The sequence below is a fragment of the Apium graveolens genome, chromosome 8, assembly GCF_009905375.1.
Source record: "Apium graveolens cultivar Ventura chromosome 8, ASM990537v1, whole genome shotgun sequence".
Taxonomy (NCBI): Eukaryota; Viridiplantae; Streptophyta; class Magnoliopsida; order Apiales; family Apiaceae; genus Apium; species Apium graveolens.
In genome coordinates, this window is record NC_133654.1 from 129,814,967 (window position 1) to 129,842,036 (window position 27,070).

General features: G+C 34.9%; 1 non-coding gene and 1 pseudogene across 1 annotated transcript; one reads left to right on the forward strand and one right to left on the reverse strand.

The window, feature by feature from the left end:
• Nucleotides 1-1,668: 1,668 nt before the first annotated feature.
• On the forward strand, nucleotides 1,669-1,730 carry LOC141681894 (small nucleolar RNA snoR60; annotated as a pseudogene).
• A 17,411-nt stretch (nucleotides 1,731-19,141) lies between these two features.
• On the reverse strand, nucleotides 19,142-19,249 carry LOC141681323 (small nucleolar RNA R71). The gene has a single exon (XR_012558763.1). It is a non-coding gene; the product is annotated as a small nucleolar RNA R71 (small nucleolar RNA).
• Between the last annotated feature and the right edge of the window lie 7,821 nt (nucleotides 19,250-27,070).

Consider the following 27,070-nt stretch of genomic DNA (forward strand, 5'->3'; position numbering starts at 1 on the left):
TTTGTAAGCATGTGTTTGATTAGATTAAAAATTATATCTCTACTACTGAGATCTCTACTCTGGTGAGTCCTATGTACATATTACTCTCCTGGTTTCGCAGGGGTACGCCAAGTATATTTGGTTTATTTGTTTCGCGTTAGATAAAAACAAGGACAACCGCTAGCAGCTGTGCTTGAGGCACATTGTTTCTGCATGTGTCAGTAAATTTGCTAAAGAACTTTCAGCTTGTATATAATTTCAATTTTCTGATGTAGTTCTTCAGTCTGACACATCCTTATGAATGTGGATAATTGGTGGAAGAAAACAATGTACTGACTGAATATATTTATATATCTCAAGAATATTTTTGATTCTTTCTCTGCATTTATTTGACAAATTAATGAGCAACAACGCAGTGACGTACTTTATAATGGATACAGGATGTTGAGGAGATTATGGCTCTAGCACCTGAAAAGGTTTTATTGAAGTGGATGAACTTCCATCTCAAGAAAGCCGGCTACAAAAAAGTTGTCACGAATTTCTCTTCCGACTTAAAGGTAGTTTATCCAGCAGTGTAATTAAATTTTAGCGGTAGAGATTTACGTGTTTCTTAAAGTTTACAGTTAGCAAGAAAAAGGCAAAGTTAAATGCTAATCCACTTCAGTTTAATTCAATATCTATTTGCTGTAGGATGGAGAAGCTTATGCTTACCTGCTTAACGTTCTTGCACCAGAGCACAGTAGTCCATCCACCTTAGAGATCAAGGATCCTGCCAAAAGAGCAGTTGGACATATATCTTTAAGTGGTATCTTTTGGATACATTGTTTGCTATCATTTTATTTTTAGGAATATCTATCTTGCATAAGTAATCCGTTTGAAGTAAAACATAAATATATATATATAATTGAAAGTTTCATATATTTCTTATGATGTGCTTCACATCAAGCGAGAGAAATTTAAATTTGATACCATCGTCTATTTGTACTACATTCTTGTGTATTCTGATCTTTTGCTACATTAACAAATAAGTCTAAGTCATAGAATGTATCATCGATGCAGCGTACTTATTCATATAATGTGGAATAGTATGTATGATCTCGTTGGCCCTGTAAGCAGTCCTTTCAATAATAGTTATTGTTTTGTTCTCTTTATAGATAAGAATTTACAGATTAGTACTTAACTTTTCTGTCCTACTCTTTTATAGTCTGGAGTGGTGTATGCTGTTGAGTTTTCTCATAGGAATGGTAGGGATTTGGTTAATATGGTAAAGAAACGTACTAATGTTATACCTATTATTGAGGATGCTAGACATCCATCCAAGTATCATATGCATGTTGGAATGGTAGATGTTATATTTTCAGATGTTGCTCAGCCTGATCAGGTATACTTCTTCTGGCTGTGATTAGATTCTTGTTCCTTTGTTTAGTTCGATGACTCAGTTTAGTGTTTTAATTAAATCATTTTGGTATAATATATTTATCACCAGCTTTACCAATTTATTAGATTATATCATGTACTACTTTGTTAAACTTTTTTAGGTGTTTCAGATATATTTTGTGAATTAAAAACTACAAGATTTTGAGTAGATGGTTAGTTGTAGTTTTGATTTTAAGCTTAAATCTGACTCAACAATCTGAAATTTAAATAGTATTTTTGTTTATTTGTTTAAGCTTGTATGGTTGTTTGAAATAGCATATGATGAGCTTACTCAGATTCCCCTTCAGGATATACTGTTGGAGGAAGGACTTGCCAAGTAGGTAGTCTCTTCCAAATTAAATAAGTTTTGTGTGTGATTCTTACTTGTTTTTCTTTTAGTATATTTTAATATAATTCGCGTAGCTAGCATCTATTGCAAAATCCTCATTTCCCCTGTCTAAGTCCAAAATGCATTTTGTATTAATTCTTATGCAATTTGGTGTGACTTATGTACAGGAGCAAGGAATGGTGAATGAGGGAAAACAAGTAGCTATCTGTTGGTTATTTTGTATTCAGATCAGGAAAGTGTAGAAGGCCAAAAAGTGCTTCCTTGCCTGGTTATTTTGTATAATTTCATATCAAAGGATAGTCGACGAGTAGTTTTTTCTTATCCAAGGATAGCTTGGATTTTATGTTGTAGTTGTTGGAGTTAAAGATGAGACTCTTATGTAGTGGTATGGTTTGGAGATTGAGACTATTACTTAATAGTTTGGTTCCAAAAATTGAGACTCATGTATGCAAATTTGATATTTTATTAATTATATATGAGATTGTTATATTTGACTATTCTAGTGTAATATATGTTTACATATAGTGTTATATTACATATGGTAGTGTTGCTTAATTATAAAAAATTGGTGTTACACTAGATAAAGCAGACTGTTATAGTAGGTTGTGAAACCCAACCTTGTGGGTCCCACTTATGCAATCTTGATCAAGCTATTGTATCACTCATTTTGCGTTATATTTGGGTCTGTTAGTGTTACAGTAGGCGCCTATTGTAACATTTTTCTCTCTATTACAATACATCAATGCAGTGTTATATTAGGGTGTCTATTATAATGCTCGTATACGTAACGCCCCCTGGTGTTACAATAGACCTATTGTAACGCTTTTAGGGCCTATTGTAACACCATTTAGGTATTATAATAGCCCACTTATGGCGTAGTGTTTGTATTTGAAGTTTAAAACAAAACCTCCGGGTATTATACTTTGAATAAAATCATTTTTACCCAGAATTCTCTGTGTTTATTCCGTTTTTAGTTTTATTATTTCGCTGCATTAATTAGATAAAAATGAAGAACATACATTCACCCCCCCTTTTGTATGTACATTTTAGACCTAACAATATATGAGTCGTTTGAATGTATACATGTTATATGCTTTTCTCTGATGTAAACACTCATAATATTGATATTTATTTTAGCACACACACATCTCAATCTTATTTGCACTCTGATCTAAAATCCTGTAATCTAGTTTGTGATATTGTCATAACTCTGATTGATAGGTTAAGATCCTGTGTAACTAGGTTGAGTACTCTTTTTAGATTCTGTGTGATTATATCATATTTTCTAAGTAATTCTGTATGATTTTTGAGCTTCAGACCCTAGGTAACTCTGACAATAGATTTCTTAGTCACTCTGATTCTCTGTTTATGCTAGAATAACTCTATGTGTCTTGTGCTAGAATAAATATGCAGCATGACTGATGATAGTTGTGATATATTTATGTCAGGAGTAGTTTTAATTGATTTAGTCTTATGAGTGACTAATCAATTAGTACAGACTTGTTGAATGTACACTTGGCATAAATGATTAAATTCTATGACTTATTTGTTAATCATATGTGTAACTCTGATGATATTTCTATATTTATCTTCTGTACAGGATAGTAGATCCTGATCTATTTCTTATACTGTAATTACCTCATGCAAGTCTTATAATCTTAAAACAATATTTGTATCCTCTATAGTATTTATCTATATTGGACTAACTTGAACTATTTTGAGCTAATAAGATTTGATTAAGTAGCATCGACAAAAGAATCAGAAAGTATGATCATCTAAGACATTCTTCATGAGTCCATTTTGTGGTAAGTAAAGGTAAATCTCTATAATTCTGAGACCACTCTATTTTTTATCATTAAATTCTCTGATATTGTACTTCAGATGTTTGTGATCTTCAATACCCTCAGTGGTTTTAGGAACTGACTAAGAGCCTATCAAACCTCATAGGTTCTAGCCCAAGTCATTAGAACCAAACACTTCTCAAACAGTATTCCATTACCTTACTTTGATATGTCCACCATATTTTTCTCTAATACATTTTCTTGAGATATCAACTTAGTGATTAGACAAAATTACCATTTGGTATTGGAGTTGTGTTGAAAATGAGGGAGATAGTGCTAAGAAGCACCACATAAGGAAGGGAAGGTCAACCCTACAGTTCTGTCTCTCCCAAAGAAGTGGAGTGTTTATAACCTGAGAAATCTGTAAGCCCATCTGTATTCTCTCAAAAGGATATGGAGCTGAAAATGCATATAAACAGTTACTAGGTACATTCTCCCAACAGAATGTTATCTATTGAAAATTCGCCTGTCATCCAGGGCATCTGAATGAGATTCACTACCCCTTGATTAAAATATTTCCAATGCACATGTGATATTCACACACACAAGGAAGGTATTGACACAACAATCGTTGTTAACCCATATCAAGGTCAATGGCAATGGTTGAAATCCTGGATCAAGGTTCTGCTTATTATCTTTGATATTGAATAAGAACTTATGATTCTGGATCATCAACTCTGATATATGGATTGGGTTATGATGTTGGACCATGCCTAGGCTCATTATCTCTGATTTTAAATTTGGGTTGAGATCCTAAGATCTGGGGTACATATATCCATGCTCTATTATTGAATATGGGTTTATGATCCGAGATTGGTTGCTTTGATAAGACTTCACAGACTTTTGAAGAAATCTTTGATCCCTAATGGCATATCATTGATCATTCGTTCTCTTTACAGAGTTCAAATCTGGAAATGATTTTTACTTTGCCAAAATTGCAGCTTGTAAATGAGGACTCAGATATTATCTGACGAGTTTATGAGGTGTACTTCTTCATGGAAGTTGAGGGATATCAGGAATTCTTCCACTTAAAAGAATCCTAATTTCCCCTCTCAGAAGGAACATTTTTGAATATCTAGATTGAGAGTTTCCATCCTTGAAGGTGGAAGGCAACTTTCTATGAAAAGGATTTTCTTGTAGGTACACTTGGATGTTTGGAGATTTGCGTGAGTGACACATTGTGAGACTGAGTGACAAACACTTGAGTATACAGTGGAGTGAAACACAATGTGCGATCACTAAACAGAAATCACACACTTGCATTGTGAGGAAATGGTTACAACATATAATATCTTCACTTGGTTGTTTGTGCCCTAGAGACAACACTATGATGTTTTAGTTTAAGACATTTGGATTATTAATATTTATGTTCTATCAATTATTCCTTTTATAATTTATTAATTCTTAATTTACTACGATATAAATATTAAATTAATAAATGTCCTTAAAATATGATATGAATTCTATATCTCTAAGTACGTGACTTATAAATGAGATCATGAGAATATTATCAATATTCCTAAAGGTCCCTAGTCAAGTATTATTATTAAGGGACAATAATATTGTATTAAGACTGGTGTGTTTGTTGACTGGTGATCACATCTCATTGATCATAGGTATCGCGATACTAAAGTAAAAAACACAGGCAGATGTAAATGTACATGGTGCTGGACAGACCCAATGTGAGATTCTACATGTATGTTGTGTCATAAGTAATTCTCACTATGATAATGATGTAATGTTCCTTAGACTTGAAATCATTATATTTTTATACGAGAATTAATGTACTTTGATTTCATTAAAGGTTACTTTTGACCGGGTAATGATAAAAGTGTATTTCGGGTATATTATGAATTTTATGTGAAATATAAATGATCTAGAAATGATTTAACACTCCTAATTTTAGGAGTGATATTATTGGCCTCTTGTGTGAGCTAGACTATGAAAAGTGTGGTCACACTCAAATGTTGATTTGATATGATAGTCTACTCGTTGATCAAGGAAACCTGGATTAAACATTGATGAGGATGACACATTACATGCCTCTAGTTTAATCTATAATATTTGGTTAAAAGGATTATATTATTGTACATTATTCACGAAAGGTTAAATCGATCACCGATTGAATTATTATTACTTGGGTAGCAATGATGTATTACTAGATGCCGCTCATTGTTTACGATTTTAAATTAGATTTAAAATTTGTTGCCAAGTGCCAACGTAATAAATAATCTATTGGGTCACACACAAAAAATGCTTGAAGGATTATTTAATTTAAATTCAATTTAAATTATATTAAAGTAATTGGAATTATTTATAATATTAATTAAGTATAACTTAATTAATTAGTTAAATAATGAACTTCAAATTTACTAATATTAATGATGAAATTCAGTCGTTAAATAATTAAGTGTGACTTAATTATTATACAAATAGGAATTTTGAATGAATAATAACTCCTAATTAGTTAAGATTTATATTTTGTTTTTCTACTCTCTATATAATATCTCTTGTGGCTGATTTTTAAGATAAGACTTTTACTAAAACCCTAGCCACCAAGAGAGAAGATGGAGAGAGCAAGAAGTAACGAGTTTGTGTTAGTACACATCCAATCCTTGAGTTCAAACATTCGTATGGATACCGATAGAACGTAGACTGCGAGAACGGGATGCGCGGTGATTTAACAATCTTTGGATCTCCATTATTCAACCAATTTGTAAAGCTGCTTAAGGTAAATAATCCGACCTATGAATTAAATATCTGTTTTTCGCATGGATCCTGCGGTGAATTTCGAAAATTATGGTTTTTCAGGTTTTTAATTATTGTTTCCATTGCATTTATGTACTCGAAACCCTTCAGTTTCATCCTAAGATTCCATTCTGATATATCTTGAAGGATTACTCAACTAAGGGGAGAGATTATAGAGAGATTTTAGAGATTATCAAGATTCAATAGTTTTATGAAACTAAGAAAGGGAGTTTCCAACTTTATTGTACTAAGGAGGGGATTTTTCATCTTAGAGGGAGAGATTATTGGGTTTCGATTTTATGAGTTCCAAAATATTTTCTATGTGGTTTATGGGAAAATCTGAAGATTATTGAAAATAATATTTGGAAGACGTATCTATCTGCAACTTTACATAAGGGAGAGAAGAATCTGTTCTCTGCTGAAGCTAAATATGTAGAGAAGACTCGGTAAATATAAGATAACATTATTTCCAAGTCCATAGATGAAGGTTGAAAGCTGATTGAATATTTTTGGTTATGGTTAGTTGAGTTATCCTCCAAACTATGACTTCTCCATTATTATTTGACCGTCAGGTGTAATAGTCAAATAGGGGGAGATTGTTGAGCAAGATTGAAGCTGTATGTATAACTCAACAATACTTGTTTGGATAACTCAACATAGAACAAAGGACTTTGAAATAATGTATATTCCACTAGAATCAGTACAGATTGTTTATTGGGCATATACACAAAAGGTTTTGGCAGCTACAGTGAAAAAGATGTCAACAGTGATCCGTATGAAGTTCATTAACATGTTCAGGCATCGGAAGAATAAGGTTGAAGTCATTCGAAATAGTTATCAAAATCAGTGTGAAGACCCCAAGAATTCTTAGTGAAGTTGTTTATATATGATAGAAGACTTGAAAATGATTTGAGAAGATAAAGTACGAAGGTCTGAGAGCGAAACTAGTCACCTGTGAACTAGACCAGTGCACTAGGTGTCAGTGATTCGTGAAGGAAACTAAGTATTATCATAAGAAAGATTGTTAAGTGAGGATTCGTATCCGGGAATACAGGTTTTATGATTCAGACGAAAACTCAAGAGAGAAGACTTGAAGACATGACAGCTTTGGGATTGCAATGCTTTACAAAATCTAAGTCAAATTGATCACTACCTTGTAATAGAAGTCACCCTGATGAGTAGATTGAATATCGGAAGTAATATCCTGGTAATACAATTTAATATTTAATTACAGGACCTGATCTTGACTTGATACGAGCTTCAGGGAATATACAAGAGCAAAAACAAAATCAGAAGGGCATGTATGCACCCCTTGGTCGCCAGTTAGAATTCATTGGAATAATTCTAAGTCAAAACAACTCCCTAGCCATACTAGAATGTATGGGTCGCAAGTAAGAAGTAAGAGGTGAGGGAAAATTCCATCCCGTGTGCTGCAGGCCTCACAGAATCTTTCCTATGGCTTCCAAGGTGATCAAGGTCACAACTTAGCTCTTCCAAGGTGAGCTAGGTCGCAAGTAAGACTCTCAGAGAGCTTAGGATCGCAACTAAGTTGTAAAAGGGAGTATGGTCTCCAATTAGAGTGTACAATCAAGAAACTAAGTACAAATTCTCTTCCACTAGCTACCTTGGTTAGAAGAAAGGAAAATAAACTAAGGAAAACTTATTTGACACACTCTAAGTCACAAGTAAGATCCATGGAGTAGCTTGGAGTCGCCAGTAAACTTGTACACTAGCTATCATGGTCGCAAGTAAAAAGTTCCAAGGATTCAAAGTGATTATTTCCAAGTTGTCAATTAAAATGCTTGGTTTTGGTGCATCCACGTAGCCTTCTCTCTCTCCAGCATATCAAGTTTATATAAACAATAGATGCATATTGTATTTGAATCTCTCCATTTTTCAATAGTGCGAAGCTCTTGCAAAATAGTTTTAGCATTTCTTAAAGGCTTAATTTGACAAGGAGAGATTATGTCGAATTTTATCCACACAATTTAAAGCCATATAAACTTGTAACAATCATTATTTAAAGCTTTTTTGATTGTATTTAATATCATTTGATAAGAGTTTTAGATTTTTAGAGTGACAAGAAGAACCCAAGATTTATGGCTTATTGCTTTGATTCTTTTTATATTCATAGCTTCGAACCTCTGTATTTGGAGTTGTAAGAAAAACCACCAGGTATTTATACTTTATATAAAAGCATACTTACCCAGTAAATCTCTGTATGTGTTTATTTCATTTTTAGTTTTGATATTCCGTTGCATTAATTTGATAAAAACGAAGAACATACATTCACCCCCCACTGTATGTACCTTTTGGACCTAACAACATTTGATACGCAGCTATGAAATTTCTCTCATAATTTGTACAGATTATTTCTTCAACATATATATCTCAGGTGATAAGCTTAAAAATAAACCACCTGAAATTTATTAATCGTTGTATTTTTCATCTTTCTGTTTATAAGCAATTTTTTTATTCAAAAAAATCAAAAAAAATAATAATTTGTATTTAAACCCCTTCTACAAATCACCATAATTGATTGTTTGATAATAACACACACTATTATTAATGCATTGTACTACAAGTTGTGCACACCTATTTATAGTAAGAAGTCTTATATATTTACATAGGGGACACATTGCAGCTTTGTGAGGACCATCATGATTATGTTATACACTCGTGATATTTAGTTGCGTATTTCCTTTTCTTTCTCTCCAAGCTTAGCTGTTGGTTTGACACTTGTCCATGGACCATCTCCATGTATAATGTGTTGTAGTGATTTGTTTCTTAATTTCTGAAAATTGTACATTAATTTGTCTTTTGTGAAATGACTAACTGAAGATATCGTAAACTCTGATTCATTCTTGACTTCACGACATAGCATATTTTGGACTTCACGATCTGGCTAGTACAGTTCTGATTTTCACGATATAGCATAATTATGGACTTCACAATATAGGCCAATTATGGACTTCACGATATGGTACATAACTAGACTTCACGATATAGTTAAAATTAGACTTCACAATATGGCTATTAGCTGCACTTCACTATATTGTTTTGATGGACTTCATGGCATATCTTTTCTGGACTTCACTCATGTCTTTGATTCAACCATATTATATCATTATCTTTAATCTTTATTATGATCAATATCTTCATTTCTTGGAGTACTGACATCTAATGCACTGGTCTTGTTCACATATGACTAACACATATTTAAATGCATCGATCTACCTTCAGTTGTTTAGTTGATATCACCTTAGACTGCTTTAATATTTCATTCACTAAAATCCCGGATCTCAATACTAGAAACATTTCATTTCTTTAACACTGAAATTCCTTTGACATTTTATTTTTCACGAAGGCTTGAAAATTGAATTGAACTTCTTTTATTATATTTATATTAAAAAAATAAAAATAGTAAAGACTCGATAAGACTCGCGAACCTTAAGAGCGGAGTAATTTGGAACTCGAGCTCGGTTTGATAAAAAATTCAAATATCTCGAGCTCGACTATAACCGAGTCAAATTCAAATATTTTACGAGTCGATTCGAGTATCTCACAAACAGTTTGGCTCATTTACACCCCTAATTTCGCTCATTCCAATCCCATACCTTGTGTTTCGTTGAAAAAAAGATTTCTGAAACCTAATCCTCAAATCCCTAAGGTATGATTTTTTCATACCCCATGGGGAGGTGGGTACAATGGAGGGGCACAGGGAGTGAAATTTATTTGTACTATTCTTATTTCTATTTAAGCAACTAAATGTATTGTTTACTAAAAATTAAATCAATAAACAAAAAATTATTTTAATAATAATATAATTTTTTTAAAATAATAAATATTAAAAACTCTAAAATATTTTAAACCGAAGAAATTCATTCCAGTACTAAACCAAATACATAATATCAGAAATGATACCATAATCCCATACTAGTTTGACTCGATTCATGATTCCAATTCCATACCTTTTTTTGAATAAAAGAAACCCTAAAATCTTTATTAAATACACCCCCATTTAATCCAATAAACATAACAAAACATAATTGAAAAAGACAACAACCGAAGAGGACCAGAAAACAACCTATTCATCTTCATCTATCCTTGTTGCCACCTCAGCCACGTTGTCCCATCCATTGCATGTTTGCACCAAATATCACTAAATGAACATCTTCTTCTATATCATTTTCGTCATACACACATTCATCAGATTCTCCGTCTGAGATCTTCATCACCTGAGCTCCTTGCATCTCCTCCTCTACAGCTTTCATAATGATGTCGACATACTCATCCTCTGAGAGCACTTGAAAGTCTCCATGCAAGGGCATGTTAGAAAAATGGATTTTAGTTCATAATTTTTTGTTAGGTCCAAATGTACATACAGAGGGGGGGGTGAATGTATGTTCTTCGTTTTCTAAAATTAATTGCAGCGGAAAGTAAACCTCGAAAATGAAATAAACAAACACTAAGAGATTCACAGAATAATTCATGTTATTAAGAAATTAAACCGTAAAGGTTTGCTTACAACTCCGAATATAAATAATTTGAAGCAACAAATATAGAGAGAACCAAAATAATAGCTATCAATCCAGGGTTCTATCTATCACTCTAAGAATTTAAAGCTTTTATCAAAAGGTATTAAATACAATCAAGAAAGCTTTAAATAATGAGTGTTACAAGTTTGTAAGGCTTTAATGGTGTGAAACAAATTGGACATGACCTCCCCTTGTCAAATCAAGCTTTTTAAAGTGAGCTGAGATAAAACTTCAAGAGCTTCGCACTGTAAAAATGGAGGAGAGATAGATCCAATTTGCTGCTGATTGATTATATAGATTGGTAGGCTGGAGAGAGAAGAGGGACATTTGGCTGAATTTAGTCCATACAAATTGAATTTACAGCTTGCATAACTCAACTTGTGACCTGCGATTTTTGTTCAACCTGCGCTGAGATTTTATCCTTTAACCTGCGATTTGATAAATAGAAGGCAACCCCTTTTTGTAAAATAACCTATGACTGGTCTTCTTAAAAATTAAGTGGCGACTGTTTAATCTTTTAACTTGCGACTGCCTCTTTTTAATACAGGAACCTGTGCTGCCAGATTGATCCTGCGACTAGCAAACTCTCAAGCCAACCTGCGACGTGTAGGCCTCAACCTGCGCTCCTTTATTTATTTCCTTTCTTTGAATTTGTTTCTATTGTTTGAATAAATAAAAGAAGGTACAACACATCTTCTTTAATTCAACTTGCGATGAGTCAACATAAAAGATAACTGGAGACTTGATTTGTTTAGTAAACAACCAAAACCCCAGCCTGCTTTTTTGTGTTGAACGATTAACAAAGTACAAGCTGATTCTTTTATTTTAATGATATGTACCATATGAAGGTACATGCAGCTGCTCAGAAGAAGCGCGCGCCAGGAGGTAGTTTGAGCATCACGCGCCGAAAATAAACACAGGGGGAGGGGGAAAGCGCCTACGGGCGCGTGATGCAGTAGAAGAAACAAACCACATGCAGTACTCCTATTTTTGAAATGTACAACTTTTGATTTTATTTACTTTGCAATCTCTACCCCTTTTATTTCTTTGCAATCTATTTTTATTTTCATTGATAATTTATTTATTTTAAAATAAATGGAGGAGAGATAGATCCAATTTGCTGCTGATTGATTATATAGATTGGTAGGCTGGAGAGAGAAGAGGGACACGTGGCTGAATTTAGTCCATACAAATTGAATTTACAGCTTGCATAACTCAACTTGTGACCTGCGATTTTTGTTCAACCCGCGCTGAGATTTTATCCTTTAACCTACGATTTGATAAATAGAAGGCAACCCTTTTTTCTAAAATAACCTATAATTGGTCTTCTTAAAAAGTAAGTGGCGACTGTTTAATCTTTTAACTTGCGACTGCCTCTTTTTAATAAAGGAAGCTGTGCTGCCAGATTGATCCTGTGACTAGCAAACTCTCAAGCCAACCTGCGATGTGTAGGCCTCAACCTGCGCTCCTTTATTTATTTCCTTTCTTTGAATTTGTTTCTGTTGTTTGAATAAATAAAAGAAGGTACCACACATCTTCTTTAATTCAACTTGCGGTGAGTCAACATAAAAGATAACTGGAGACTTGATTTGTTTAGTAAACAACCAAAACCTCAGCCTGCTTTTTTGTGTTGAACGATTAACAAAGTACAAGCTGATTCTTTTATTTTAATGATATGTACCATATGCAGGTACATGCAGCTGCTCAGAAGAAGCGCGCGCCAGGAGGTAGTTTGAGCATCACGCGCCGGAAATAAACACAGGGGGAGGGGGAAAGCGCCTACGGGCGCGTGATGCAGTAGAAGAAACAAACCACATGCAGTACTCCTGTTTTTGAAATGTATAACTTTTTATTTTGTTTACTTTGCAATCTCTACCCCTTTTATTTCTTTACAATCTATTTTTATTTTCATTGTTAATTTATTTATTTTAAAATCAATGGAGGAGAGATAGATCCAATTTGCTGCTGATTGATTATATAGATTGGTAGGATGGAGAGAGAAGAGGGACACGTGGCTGAATTTAGTCCATACAAATTGAATTTACAGCTTGCATAACTCAACTTGTGACCACCGATTTTTGTTCAACCTGCGCTGAGATTTTATCCTTTAACCTACGATTTGATAAATAGAAGGCAACCCCTTTTTCTAAAATAACCTATGACTGGTCTTCTTGAAAAGTAAGTGGCGACTGTTTAATCTTTTAACTTGTGACTGCCTCTTTTTAATACAGGAACCTGTGCTCCCAGATTGATCCTGTGACTAGCAAACTCTCAAGCCAACCTGCGATGTGTAGGCCTCAACCTGCGCTCCTTTATTTATTTACTTTCTTTGAATTTGTTTCTGTTGTTTGAATAAATAAAAGACGGTACAACACATCTTCTTTAATTCAACTTGCGGTGAGTCAACATAAAAGATAACTGGAGACTTGATTTGTTTAGTAAACAACCAAAACCCCGGCCTGCTTTTTTGTGGTGAACGATTAACAAAGTACAAGTTGATTCTTTTATTTTAATTATATGTACCATATGCAGGTACATGCAGCTGCTCAGAAGAAGCGCGCGCCAGGAGGTAGTTTGAGCATCACGCGCCGGAAATAAACACAGGGGAGGGGGAAAGCGCCTACGGGCGCATGATGCAGTAGAAGAAAAAACCACATGCAGTACTCCTGTTTTTGAAATGTACAACTTTTGATTTTGTTTACTTTGCAATCTCTACCCCTTTTATTTCTTTGCAATCTATTTTTATTTTCATTGTTAATTTATTTATTTTAAAATCACTGGAGGAGAGATAGATCCAATTTGCTGCTGATTGATTATATAGATTGGTAGGCTGGAGAGAGAAGAGGGACACATGGCTGAATTTAGTCCATACAAATTGAATTTACAGCTTGCATAACTCAACTTTTGACCTGCGATTTTTGTTCAACATGTGCTGAGATTTTATCCTTTAACCTGCGATTTGATAAATAGAAGGCAACCCCTTTTTCTAAAATAACCTATGACTGGTGTTCTTAAAAATTAAGTGGCGACTGTTTAATCTTTTAACTTGCGACTGCCTCTTTTTAATACAGGAACCTGTGCTACCAGATTGATCCTGCGACTAGCAAACTCTCAAGCCAACCTGCGACGTGTAGGCCTCAACCTCTACCCCTTTTATTTCTTTGCAATCTATTTTTATTTTCATTGTTAATTTATTTATTTTAAAATCAATGGAGGAGAGATAGATCCAATTTGCTGCTGATTGATTATATAGATTGGTAGGCTGGAGAGAGAAGAGGGACATGTGGCTGAATTTAGTCCATACAAATTGAATTTACAGCTTGCATAACTCAACTTGTGACCTGCGATTTTTGTTCAACCTGCGCTGAGATTTTATCCTTTAACCTGCAATTTGATAAATAGAAGGCAACCCCTTTTTCTAAAATAACCTATGACTGGTGTTCTTAAAAATTAAGTGGCGACTGTTTGATCTTTTAACTTGTGACTGCCTCTTTTTAATACAGGAACCTGTGCTGCAAGATTTATCCTGCGACTAGCAAACTCTCAAGCCAACCTGCGACGTGTAGGCCTCAACCTGCGCTCCTTTATTTATTTCCTTTCTTTGAATTTGTTTCTGTTGTTTGAATAAATAAAAGAAGGTACAACATATCTTCTTTAATTCAACTTGCGGTGAGTCAACATAAAAGATAACTGGAGACTTGATTTGTTTAGTAGACAACCAAAACCCCAGTCTGCATTTTTGTGTTGAACGATTAACAAAGTACAAGCTGATTCTTTTATTTTAATGATATGTACCGTATGCAGGTACATGCAGCTGCTCAGAAGAAGCGCGCGCCAGGAGGTAGTTTGAGCATACGCACCGGAAATAAACACAGGGGGAGGGGGAAAGCGCTTACGGGCGCGTGATGCAGTAGAAGAAACAAACCACATGCAGTACTCCTATTTTTGAAATGTACAACTTTTGATTTTGTTTACTTTGCAATCTCTACCCTTTTTATTTCTTTGCAATCTATTTTTATTTTCATTGTTAATTTATTTATTTTAAAATCAAATATAATTTTAAATTAAATAAATAAATGATTAATTTTTCATTTATTCATTTAATAAAAATCAGTCATTGATCAAAAAAAATAAATCATGTAAATCCTCGTGTCATACTCCTCTGTATCTGCGGGCCTCCTTATCTCCGAGATTTTTGTACCTCAAAATATTTCCAGACTCCTCGAGTACAAAAACCACTTAACAGTGTTCCTAAAAATAATACTCTATTTCCTTTCACGGATCACTGACGTCTCGTGCACGGGTCTGGTTCACAGACGACTAGTTCCGCTCTCAGGTATTCGCATTATACCCGTATAAACCACTGTTAAGTCTGCTACCAAATATAACCAGCTACACTAGAAAACCTTGAGGTCTTCACACTAATTCTGATAACTGCTTCGAATGACTCCAACCTTATTTCTCCGATGCCTGAACATATTAATGAACTTCATACGGATCATTGTTGACGTCTTCTTCACTGCAGCTAACAAAACCTTATGTGCATATACCCAATAAAACAATCTATACTAATCCTAGTGGAACATAGATTATCTCAAAGTCCTTTTTCTATGTTGAGTTATCCAAACCAATATTATTGAGATAAATGTACAACTTCAATCTTGCTCAACAATCTCCCCCTAGTTGACTGTTACACCTGATGGTCAAATAATAATGGAGAAGCAACAGTTTGAAGGATAACTCAACTAACATTATCCAAAAATCTTCAATCAGCTTTCAACTTACAATCCTGGACTTGGAAATAATAGTATCTTATATCTATCACATCTTCTATAAGCATTCAGCTGCAGCAGAGAATATATTCTTCTCTCCCTTATTTAAAGTTGCAGATAGATATGTCTTCCAAATACTGTCTTCAACTTCAGATCTTCCCATAAAGCACATAGAAAACATTTTGGAAACCAGAACCAAGACCCAATAATCTCTCCCCCTAAGATGAAGAATCCCTTCCTTAGTACAATAAAGTAAGAAACTACTCTTCTTAGTTACAGAAAGACTATCAGTCCATAATCTCTTTATAATCTCTCCCCCTTAGTTGAGTATCCTTCAAAATGTATTCAGAGTAAAACCTTAGAATCAAGCAACCAAGTAAAGAGATTATTTGGTAACCATTTCTCACAATGCAAGTGTGTGATTTCTGTTTAGTGATCTAACAATTGTGTTTCACTCCACTCTACACTCAAGTGTTTGTCACTCAGTCTCATAGTGTGTCACTCACTCAAAGCTCCAAACATCCAAGTGTACCTGCGAGAAAATCCTTTTCATAGAAAAGTTGCCTTCCACCTTCAAGGATGGAAACTCTCAGTCAAGAGATTCAGAAATGTTCCTTCTGAGAGGGGAAATTAGGATTATTTTAAGTGGAAGAATTCCTGATATCCCTCAACTTTCATGAAGAAGTATACCTTATAAACTCGTCAGTTGATATCTGAGTCCTCATTTACAAGTTGCTATTTTGACTAAGTCGAAATCATATTCAGATTTGAATTCTGGGAAGATAACCAATAATCAATGATATGCCATTAGGGATCAAAGATATCTTCTAAAGTCTGTGAGGACTTATTAAAGTAACCAACCAACACTACACCATAAGTGGGCTATTGTAATACCTAAATGTGTTACAATAGGCCCTAAAAGTGTTACAATAGGTCTATTGTAATACCAGGGGGTGTTACATATACGAGCATTATAATAGACACCCAAATATAACACTGCACTGATCTATTATAACAGAGAGGAAAACGTTATAATAGGCGCCTACTGTAACACTAACAGACCCAAATGTAACACAAAATGAGTGATACAATAGCTTGATCAAGATTGCATAAGTGGGACCCACAAGGTTGGGTCCCACAACTGATTATAACAGTCTGTTTTATCTATTGTAACACCAATTTTTTATAATTAAGCAACACTACCATATGTAATATAACACTATATGTAAACATATATTACACTAGAATAGTCAAATGTAACAATCCCATATATAATTAATAAAATATCAAATTTGCATACATGAGTCTCAATTTTTCAAACCAAACTATTAAGTAACAGTCTCAATCTCCAAACCATACCACTACATAAGAGTCTCATCTCTAACTCCAACAACTACAATATAAAATCCAAGCTATCCTTGGATAGGAAAAAACTACTCTTCGACTATCCTTTGATATGAAATTATACAAAATAACCAGGAAGGGAAGCACTTTTTGCCCTTCTACACTTTCCTGATCTAATACAAATAACCAGCAGAGAGCTACTTGTTCTCCCTCATTCACCATTCCTTACTCTTATACACAAGTCACACCAAATTGCATAAGAATTAATACAAAATGCATTTTGGACTTAGACAGGGGAAATGAGGATTTTGCAATAGATGCTAGCTACGCGAATTATATTAAAATATACTAAAAGAAAAACAAGTAAGAATCACACACAAAACTTATTTAATTTGGAAGAGGTTACCTACTTGGCAAGTCCTTCCTCCAACAGTATATCTTGAAGGGGAATCCGAGTAAGCCCATCATCTACTATTTCAAACAACCATACAGGCTTAAACAAATAAACAAAAATACTATTTAAATTTCAGATTGTTGAGCCAGATTTAAGCTCAAAATCAAAACTATAACTAACCATCTACTCAAAATCTTGTAGTTTTTAATTCACTAAAAATATCTGAAACACCTAAGAAAGTTTAACAAAATAGTATAGGATATAATCTAATAAATTGGTAAAGCTGGTGATTGACACGCTATACCAAAATTATTTAATTAAAACACTAAACTGAGTCATTGAACTAAACAAAGGAACAAGAATCTAATCACAGCCAGAAGAAGTATACCTGATCAGGCTGAGCAACATCTGAAAATATAACATCTACCATTCCAACAAGCATATATGATACTTGGCTGGATGTCTAGCATCCTCAATAATAGGTATAACATTAGTATGTTTCTTTGCCATATTAACCAAATCCCTACCACTCATATGAGAAAACTCAACAGCATACACCACTCCAGACTACAAAAGAGTAGGATTGAAAAGTTAAGTACTAATCTGTAAATTCTATTCTATAAAGAGAACAAAACAATAACTATTATTGAAAGGACTGCTTACAGGGCCAACGAGATCATACATTCTATTCCATAGTATATGAATAAGTAAGCTGCAACGATGATACATTCTATAACTTAGACTTATTTGTGAATGTAGCAGAAGATCATAATACACAAGAATGTAGTACAAACAGATGATGGCATCAAATTTAAAATTCTCTCGCTTGATGTGAAACACATCATAAGAAATATATGAAACTTTCAAATTTATATATATATTATGTTTTACTTCAAACGGATTACTTATGCAAGATAGATATTCCTAAAAGTAAAATGATAGCAAACAATGTAGCCAAAAGATACCACTTAAAGATATATGTCCAACTGCTCTTTTTGCAGGATCCTTGATCTCTAAGGTGGATGGACTGCTGTGCTCTGGTGCAAGAACGTTAAGCAGGTAAGCATAAGCTTCTCCATCCTATAGCAAATAGATATGAATTGAACTGAAGTGGATTAGCATTTAACTTTGCCTTTTTCTTTCTAACTGTAAACTTTAAGAAACACGTAAATCTCTACCGCTAAAATTTAACTATGCAGTGATAAGTGGATTTTATATCCACTTGGAATGCTTTATTACAAGCTTAAATTGGTGTTTTGGACTCAAGTTATTGGTATTTTGATGTATTTTTGTGTTATTGCATTCCAGGTATCAGTTATATGAAGAAAAGAGCTTTTAAAGGAAATATGATAAACAATGATCAGAATTGGAAGCCAAAGCCATATCTGATTCTAGCACAACTGCGGTTAGTGATTCAATCACAGCGGGTAGTTGTCAAGTTGTAGAGAATCTCAATAGCTTCGCGTGGGCAGTTGAATCGCCTAATTCTGACGAGTAGCACTCAAGTTATGGTCAAAACAAGATTCATCAGAAATTTTTCCAGACAGAAGCTAAGTGCCCGCCCGGGAGAGCTGAGCGGCCGCCCAGGAGAGCTGAGCGGCCACCCAAGGCGCGGCTGGTCGCTGATTTCGCTGAAAAAGCCTTTTTTGAGTGGAATTTGACGATTTTAAGGGTCCAGGTCCACTAGGGGCATATATATACTTAAAAAAGGGTTTTCATCATTCGGGAAGATTGGGATACCAAGGAGAAGACCTAGAAGCACTTCCCGAATGATGAAAACCCTTTTTTGCGCAGCAATCAGGAGAATCTTTATATGAAGCTTGGGAGCGCTACAAGGAGATGCTTAGGAAGTGTCCTCATCATGGAATGCCTGATTGGATGATCATCAATTGTTTTTACAATAGGTTGGGAGCACATTCCAGACCCATGCTCAATGCAGCAGTACGTGGAGCATTATGGGCAAAGAGCTATGAGGAAGCTTATGATCTAATTGAACTGATGGCTGCTAATGAATATCAGTATCCAGGCCAGAGATTGCCACAGAGCAAGGTAGCAGGAATTCTTGAGGTGGATACAGCTATGGCTATCACTGCTCAACTAAAGGAGTTGTCTATGAAGATCAATTCTCTGGCTAACTTGTGTGTTAATCAGATAACCAGTGTTTGTGAGCTATGTGCAGGTTCGCATATGATAGAGCAATGCGCTATATCTAGTGAATCAGCTCAGTTTGTGAGCAACTTTCAGAGATCGCAGCAACCAGTTCCAGACACTTATCATCCTGACAACTGGAATCATCCTAACTTCAGCTGGAGCAACAATCAGAATGCGATGCAACAGCCGTTCCAGCAGTTTGGAAATAAGCTATTCAACCCTCCTGGTTTTCAGCAACAAATTGCACCAAAACAATAATTCTAAATTCAACAACAAAATCATGATGCAGGTCTATCTTCGAATGAAAAATCTGAATTGGAGGAGTTGCGGCTTATGTGCAAAAACCAGGCTCTTATATGCCAAAGCCAGACTATTTCTATCAAGACTCTGGAGAACCAAATAGGGCAAATTGCTAATGCCTTATTGAATCGGCCACCAGGAATGCTTCCTAGTGATATAGAAGCCAATCCAGGCAAGAGGAAAGTTGAAGAATAGGTGAACGCCATCACCTTAAGGTCTGGAAAGGTTGCAAGTCCCCAAATTCAGCAAGACGAAGAGTCTGAAAAGTCTCAAGTTCCAGAATCTGAAGTTTTGGCTGAAGAAGATGTGCAGAAGGAAGTAGAGGTGGAACCAAGGAAGACTACTGTGGAACACACTCCTCCTGAGGGTAATACATGGGAGAAACATATCTATCCTCCACCTCCTTTTCCTAAGAGGCTGCAGAAGAAAAAGCTGGATAAGCAGTTTGAGAAGTTTTTGGAGGTGTTCAAGAAACTTCATATCAACATACCTTTTGCTGAAGCTCTTGAACAGATGCCTAGCTATGCGAGGTTTATGAAAGGTATTCTCTCTCGGAAAGTGAAGCTCGATGACTTAGAGACCGTTGCTCTAACGGAGAAATGCAGTGCTGTGCTGCAACAGAAGTTGCCTCCGAAACTTAAAGATCCTGGAAGCTTCACTATTCCTTGCACCATCGGAAACTTGTCGTTCGATAAGTGTTTATGTGATTTAGGAGCTAGCATCAATCTGATGCCCTTATCTATCTTCAAGAAGCTTGGTCTTCCTGATCTGAAACCAACATACATGTCATTGCAACTAGCTGATCATTCCATCGCTTATCCACGAGGTATAGTGGAGGATGTTTTGGTCACGGTGGATAAACTCTTCTTCCCTGTTGACTTTATAATTCTTGATTTCGAGGAATATAAGACGATTCCCATTATCTTGGGAAGACCATTCTTGGCTACAGGCCGAACTATGATCGATGTGCAAAAAGGAGAGCTTTCGATGAAGGTTTACGATCAAAAGGTCACTTTTAATGTGTTCAAGGAAATAAAGTTACCCATAGCTAAAGAGGAGTGCTTTAAAGTAGAGCAAATTCAGGTTTTGAATGTACCTCCGTGGAAGAGGAAGTTGGATTTGCCATTCAATTCTCTTGGGTTAGAAGAGCTGAAAATTTTTCATGAGCATTTTGAACCATTTATTCAAGAAGCTCCCATACTTGAGCTCAACCGAAAGCCAGATCACTTGAGTTATTCGTTCTTAGGTGCACCCCATGATAAGGGGTTGGTATAAATTTTTGATGATGTAGAGAGTGGCTGGACGGATCTTCCAGTGCCTACAGAGGGTTATTCTCATGCGCCACAGACAGTTGATAGGTTTTGTCTTGGTGATGAACAGTATAGGTGAGTGACTAGGCGTATGGAGGCCATGCACGACATTCACCATCATTTTGCTGAAGATTTGACACACGCTTTCAGTACTGTTGTTCGAGATACTGGTGGCGAGGTTGATTGGCCACCTGATCCTCCACCCGACGAGGGTGACTCTCCCGCTAATTAGGTATACCTGAAATCCTTATTATTACCTTCAATGAGGACATTGAAAACTTTAAGTTTGGGGGTGATAATGTAAGGATTAGTAGTGTGTGTGTCCATATAGATTCATATAGATTCATATTGCATGTTTAGTTGTAGTTCATTCATATTTTTGCATGATTATTCATTTAGGACATATTTGTTTGTTTTTATGTGATTTCATATAGTTGCATTTGCATGCATATTTAGCATGATCCCTTAAGATGAACTATGATATTTGATAAGTTGATGTTGATTTCAGTGTGGTGATGACGAATAGAGGGATGTTTAAGTCTTAATGAATTGATTTGCATGCCAGAAACAAATATTTTCACAAAGTCTTATAGGATTGCTTTTGATCTAGATCATGATCATACTTGTTTGTTGTTGAGATTTAATCACTTGGTTATATTTAGAATTTGTGATATTCTCGTAATGACGTAAAAACACTGATTTTTTTTTATCTGGAGAAAAACTTGGATTTCATTGCTAGTTGTTGTAAGGCTAAGCGTCAAATGGCTAGTAGTCGGCTCATATTTTTATGAGTAGTCTAGGGTTGAATGAGATGGAGCGAAACACACTCATTCAGAAATTGTTGAAAAAAAAAAGAGAAAAAAAATAGAAAAAAAAAAGAAAAAAGAGAAAAAAAAGAAGAAAAAAAAGTATGTGTTTATGCATAATTGATCAAGAGTGAGCTATTTAATACTCGAGTTATTAAGTTCTAGAGGACTTTGTGCCTAGTGACCTAAGGCTTTTATAGTCTGGGATCCGCTAACCTAACGCTCGCTACATGGGTATTATTGAATAAGTCTTTTGGGACCTCATTCATTGCATGGTCAAGTAAGCATCTTTGTTATGTGTTCAATAATAGTGTGAATCCTTATATAACTCTAGTGGAAATGAGGTATTGTGAGTCATAATATGTTTATTTTCTATTCTGTTTATAAACTTTTGATTGTTTCGATGATAGATAAGTTATTGTTATTGATCTAGTATCGAGGCTATATCTATTAAGCATCCACACACGCATGTTTCTGGTTTGTGAGTTGGTTTATGGGATTTATTCTTAAATTATGCAAGATTGTTTTGTGAAGGAATTGGCTTATTCATTTGGTTATGGTTATTCTGAAGGGATCGATTGCATTATCATTTAGTTGCATTCACATAGTTGCATTCATGCATTAGGTTTGTTTTGTAGTTTTGAGTCTGTTTGTGCTTGAGGACAATCATCGATTCAAGTTTGGGGGTGTGATAAGTGGATTTTATATCTACTTGGAACGCTTTATTACAAGCTTAAATTGGTGTTTTGGACTCAAGTTGTTGGTATTTTGATGTATTTTTGTGTTATTGCATTTCAGGTATCAGTTATATGAAGAAAAGAGCTTTTAAAGGAAATATGATAAAAAGTGATCAGAATTGGAAGCCAAGGACATTGTCAAGTTGTAGAGAATCTCAATAACTTCGCGTGGACAGTTGAATCGCCTAATTCTGACGAGTAGAACTCAAGTTATGGCCAAAACAAGATTCATCAGAAATTTTTCCAGGCAGGAGCTAAGTGCCCGCCCAGGAGAGCTGAGCGGCCGCCTAGGAGAGCTGAGCGCCCCCCAGAGAGTTGAGCGGCCACCCAAGGCGCGGCTGGTCGCTGATTTCGCTGAAAAAGCTTTTTTTGAGTGGAATTTGACGATTTTAAGGGTCCAGGTCCACTAGGGGCATATATATACTTAATAAAAAGGGTTTTCATCATCCGAGAAGATTGGGATACCAAGGAGAAGACCTAGAAGTACAAAATAACTCCGAAAAAGAAGATCTTATTTTCAACTTGTGATTCTTTGAATTAGTTGTAACTTTGGATGCTCGTTTTCGTTCTTGTTGAACCTAGATCTCGTTTATTCGTACTTTGATTATTATTCAGTTTATTAAGACCTTGTTTATACCATGCTTTCATTGGAACCCATGGTGTCGATGAGTTCAATTATGGGCTAATCGTTGTCATGGGGTTCTAGCGGATTTACTTATGGATTTAATAATTAATTTGTTTTGATATCTTGGTGTGTGGTGATTGATTGATATCCTAGTATTGGTTGTGCTTATTCGTCTTATGTGCATAGCTAACATATAAGATAGTGTGTTAATCTCTATTGAAGTGACAGTGAATATAGAGGTTTAGAACTTGTCATGCTAGCATAGGTTCATGTATATGTATGCATGATTCGTAGGTAACTCTAACCGTTTTACTTGCCCTATGTAATCATTATGGATAATTTGTGCTTAAACCGTTATGTTGTCAAATTCTATAGACATTTAGGGTCTCAATATAATTGGTGCCTATTCAGCTTCTATCTCTTTTGTGGATGTCTGGTAGAATGGTACTCGTGCAACGAAAGTTGGCATTTATCAGTTTTGTGTTATCTGATTAGTGTCATCACTATCACATGCTAAGGTCAAGAACAATAAGGCTATTGAATGAAGTATTTAATGAAGTTAGAATCCCATGTTTGTCATATATAGTAATTCAACCTCAATTCCCTTAGTTAATGTTATTTAGTATAATCTCTTAGTTTAATAAAAACCCAATTTGTTATTTGTCTTAGCATTGATCGATAACCATACATTGTTGCATAGGTGCATAAATTGAACTTAACCTAAACCAGTCCCTATGGGAACGAATCTGATTTATATCTTATACTACTTGCGAACGTGTATACTTGCGTGAATATTAGCGCGTGTTTTCGCCCTAACACGCAGCTGGATAGACTACCTTTAAGTCGGAAGAGAATTCGTGACAACTTTTTTGTAGCCAGCTTTCTTGAGATGGAAGTTCATCCACTTCAATAAAACCTTTTCAGGTGCTAGAGCCATTATCTCCTCAACATATCCATTATAGAGTACGTCACTGCGTTGTTGCTCATTAATTTGTCAAATAAATGCAGAGAAAGAATCAAAAACATTCTTGAGTTATTAAATATATTCAGTCAGTACATTGTTATTTAAAGTAACTACTGTATTTACGTATAATTTGTTTTTATAAATTAAATTTAATTATATATTACATTTCCTTTTTATAAATAAAACAGAATATCATTTTTATACTAATTTCTGATATTAATTTTATACTAATTTATGATATTATTTTTGCTTTATTTTTTTTAAAAATTAAAAAAAAATAACTAATGTAACACCATGTGCTGGTGTTACATGTTGTGCAACACCGGAATTACTATGCAACACTAGCTTAATAGCTATTGTAACACCAATTGAGAGCTGTTATAATAGGAGGAAAATTTCTTAACTAATGTAACGCTCTTTGTAACACTTGCATTACAGTAGCCCACTTATGGCGTAGTGCAGGATCATATGTTCTTATTCAAGATCAGAGATAAAGAGTAGAATATGATACAGGATTCAATCTATTGCCATTGACCTTGATATGGTTTGACAATGATTGTTGTATCAATACCTTCCTTGTGTGTGTGAATCTCACATGTGCATTGAAAATATTTTGATCAAGGGGTAGTGACTCTTATACAGATGCCCTGGCTGACAGGCGAATTTTCAATAGATAATATTCTGTTGGGAGAATGCACCTAGTAACTGTTTATATCCCTTTTTCAGCTCTATATCCTTTGAGAGAATACAGATGGGCTTACAGATGTCTCGGATTATACATAATCCACTTCTTTGAGAGAGACAGAGATGTAGGGTTGACATTTCCTTCCTTATGTGATGCTTCTTGGCACTATCTCCCTCATTCTCAACACAACTCCAAAACCAAATGGTAATTTTGTCTAATCACTGAGTTGATATCTCAAGAAAATTAAGTGAATCAGAGCAAAATCTGAGGGATGTATCAGAGTAAGGTAATGGAATATTATTTGAGAAGTGTTTGGTTTTAATGACTTGGGCTAGAACCTATGAGGTTTGATAGGCTCTTAGTCATTTGCTAAAACCACTGAGGGTGTTGGAGATCACAAACATCCGAAGTACAATATCAGAGAGTTTAATGATTAAGAACAGAGTAATATCAGAACCAGAGATCTTTTACCTTTACTTACCATAATATGGATTCATGAAGGATGTCTCAGATGATCATGCTTTCTGATTCTTTTGACAGTACTACTCAATCAAATCTCATTAGCTCAAAACAGCTCAAGTTAGTCCAATACAGATCAATACTATAGAGGAAAGAGAGTGAACATTGTTCCAAGCTTATAAGACTTGCATAAGATAATCAGAATATAAGGAATATATCAAGTTTTGATATCTAGAACAGAGTATAAGCATAGCAGGATCATAAGAGTTATATACAGGATTAACATATAAGTCATACAATCAATCATGTCACAACTATTACGAGTTATGCTGCACATTTATTCTAGCACAAGACAGACAAAGTTATTCTAGTATAAACAGAAAATCAGAGTGACCAAGGAATCTGTTATCAGAGTTACCTAGGGTCTGAAATTCAAAAATCATACAGAATTACTCAGAAAATATGATACAATCACACAGAGTATATTCAGAGTAATCAATCTAGTTGCACAAAATCTTAGGCAGGATCTAAGCCTATAAATCAGAATTATGATAGAATCACAAAAGAAATTACAAAATCTTAAATCAGAGTGCAGACAATATTGGGATGTTGTGTGTATGCTAAAATAAATATCAATATCAAGAGTGTTTGCATCAGAGAAAACATACAGCATGTAAGCATTCAAACAACTCATATATTGCATCAAAAACTCTAACTTACTTACCACTATCATATAACATGTAACACAACATGGTAATCAGTTAGCTTCAAAACAAGTTTACAAACATGGATATATATATATATAATAGATATGTAAACTTACTTTCCCCTCATAGCATCATCATCGGGGCGTAAAGTTTACCTGCACCAAATTACATTTGGATTTCCAATTAGTTGGACAAATTCAACATGCCAAGTTCACTAACCAACTTATTGAAGGTAACTTCATCAAGTGGTTTTGTGAGAATGTCTGCAATTTGGTCCGTTGTGGGAACATAATGAAGTTCCACAATCCCATTCGTTATATGCTCTCGAATGAAATGATACCTTATATCAATATGTTTGGTCCTTGAATGATGAACAGGATTGTTTGAGATTGATATGACACTTGTGTTGTCACAATAGATAGGAATATTCTTCAAATCAAGTCCATAGTCTCGGAGTTGGTTTCTCATCCAAAGAAGTTGAGAACAGCAACTACCAGCAGCAATGTATTCAACTTCAACAGTAGATGTAGAAACTGAATGCTGCTTCTTACTAAACCAAGAAACCAATCTTCTCCCAAGAAACTGACAGCTTCCTGAAGTACTCTTCCAATCAATCTTACAACCAGCGTAATCAGAATCTGTGTAGCCGATGAGATCAAAGCCCGTATCTTTAGGACACCAGATACCTAGATTAGGTGTACCCTTCAGATATCTGAAAATTCTTTTGACAGCTATCATTTGAGATTCCTTTGGATCAGCTTGGAACCGTGCACACAAGCATGTAGCAAATATAATATCTGGATGACTCGCAGTTAGGTAGAGTAATGATCCAATCATGCCTCGATAATAAGTGATGTCCACCATCTTACCAGACTTGTCTTGATCAAGTTTGTGGCAGTTGCCATCGGAGTCTTTGCAGGTGTTGAATCTTCCAAATGATATTTC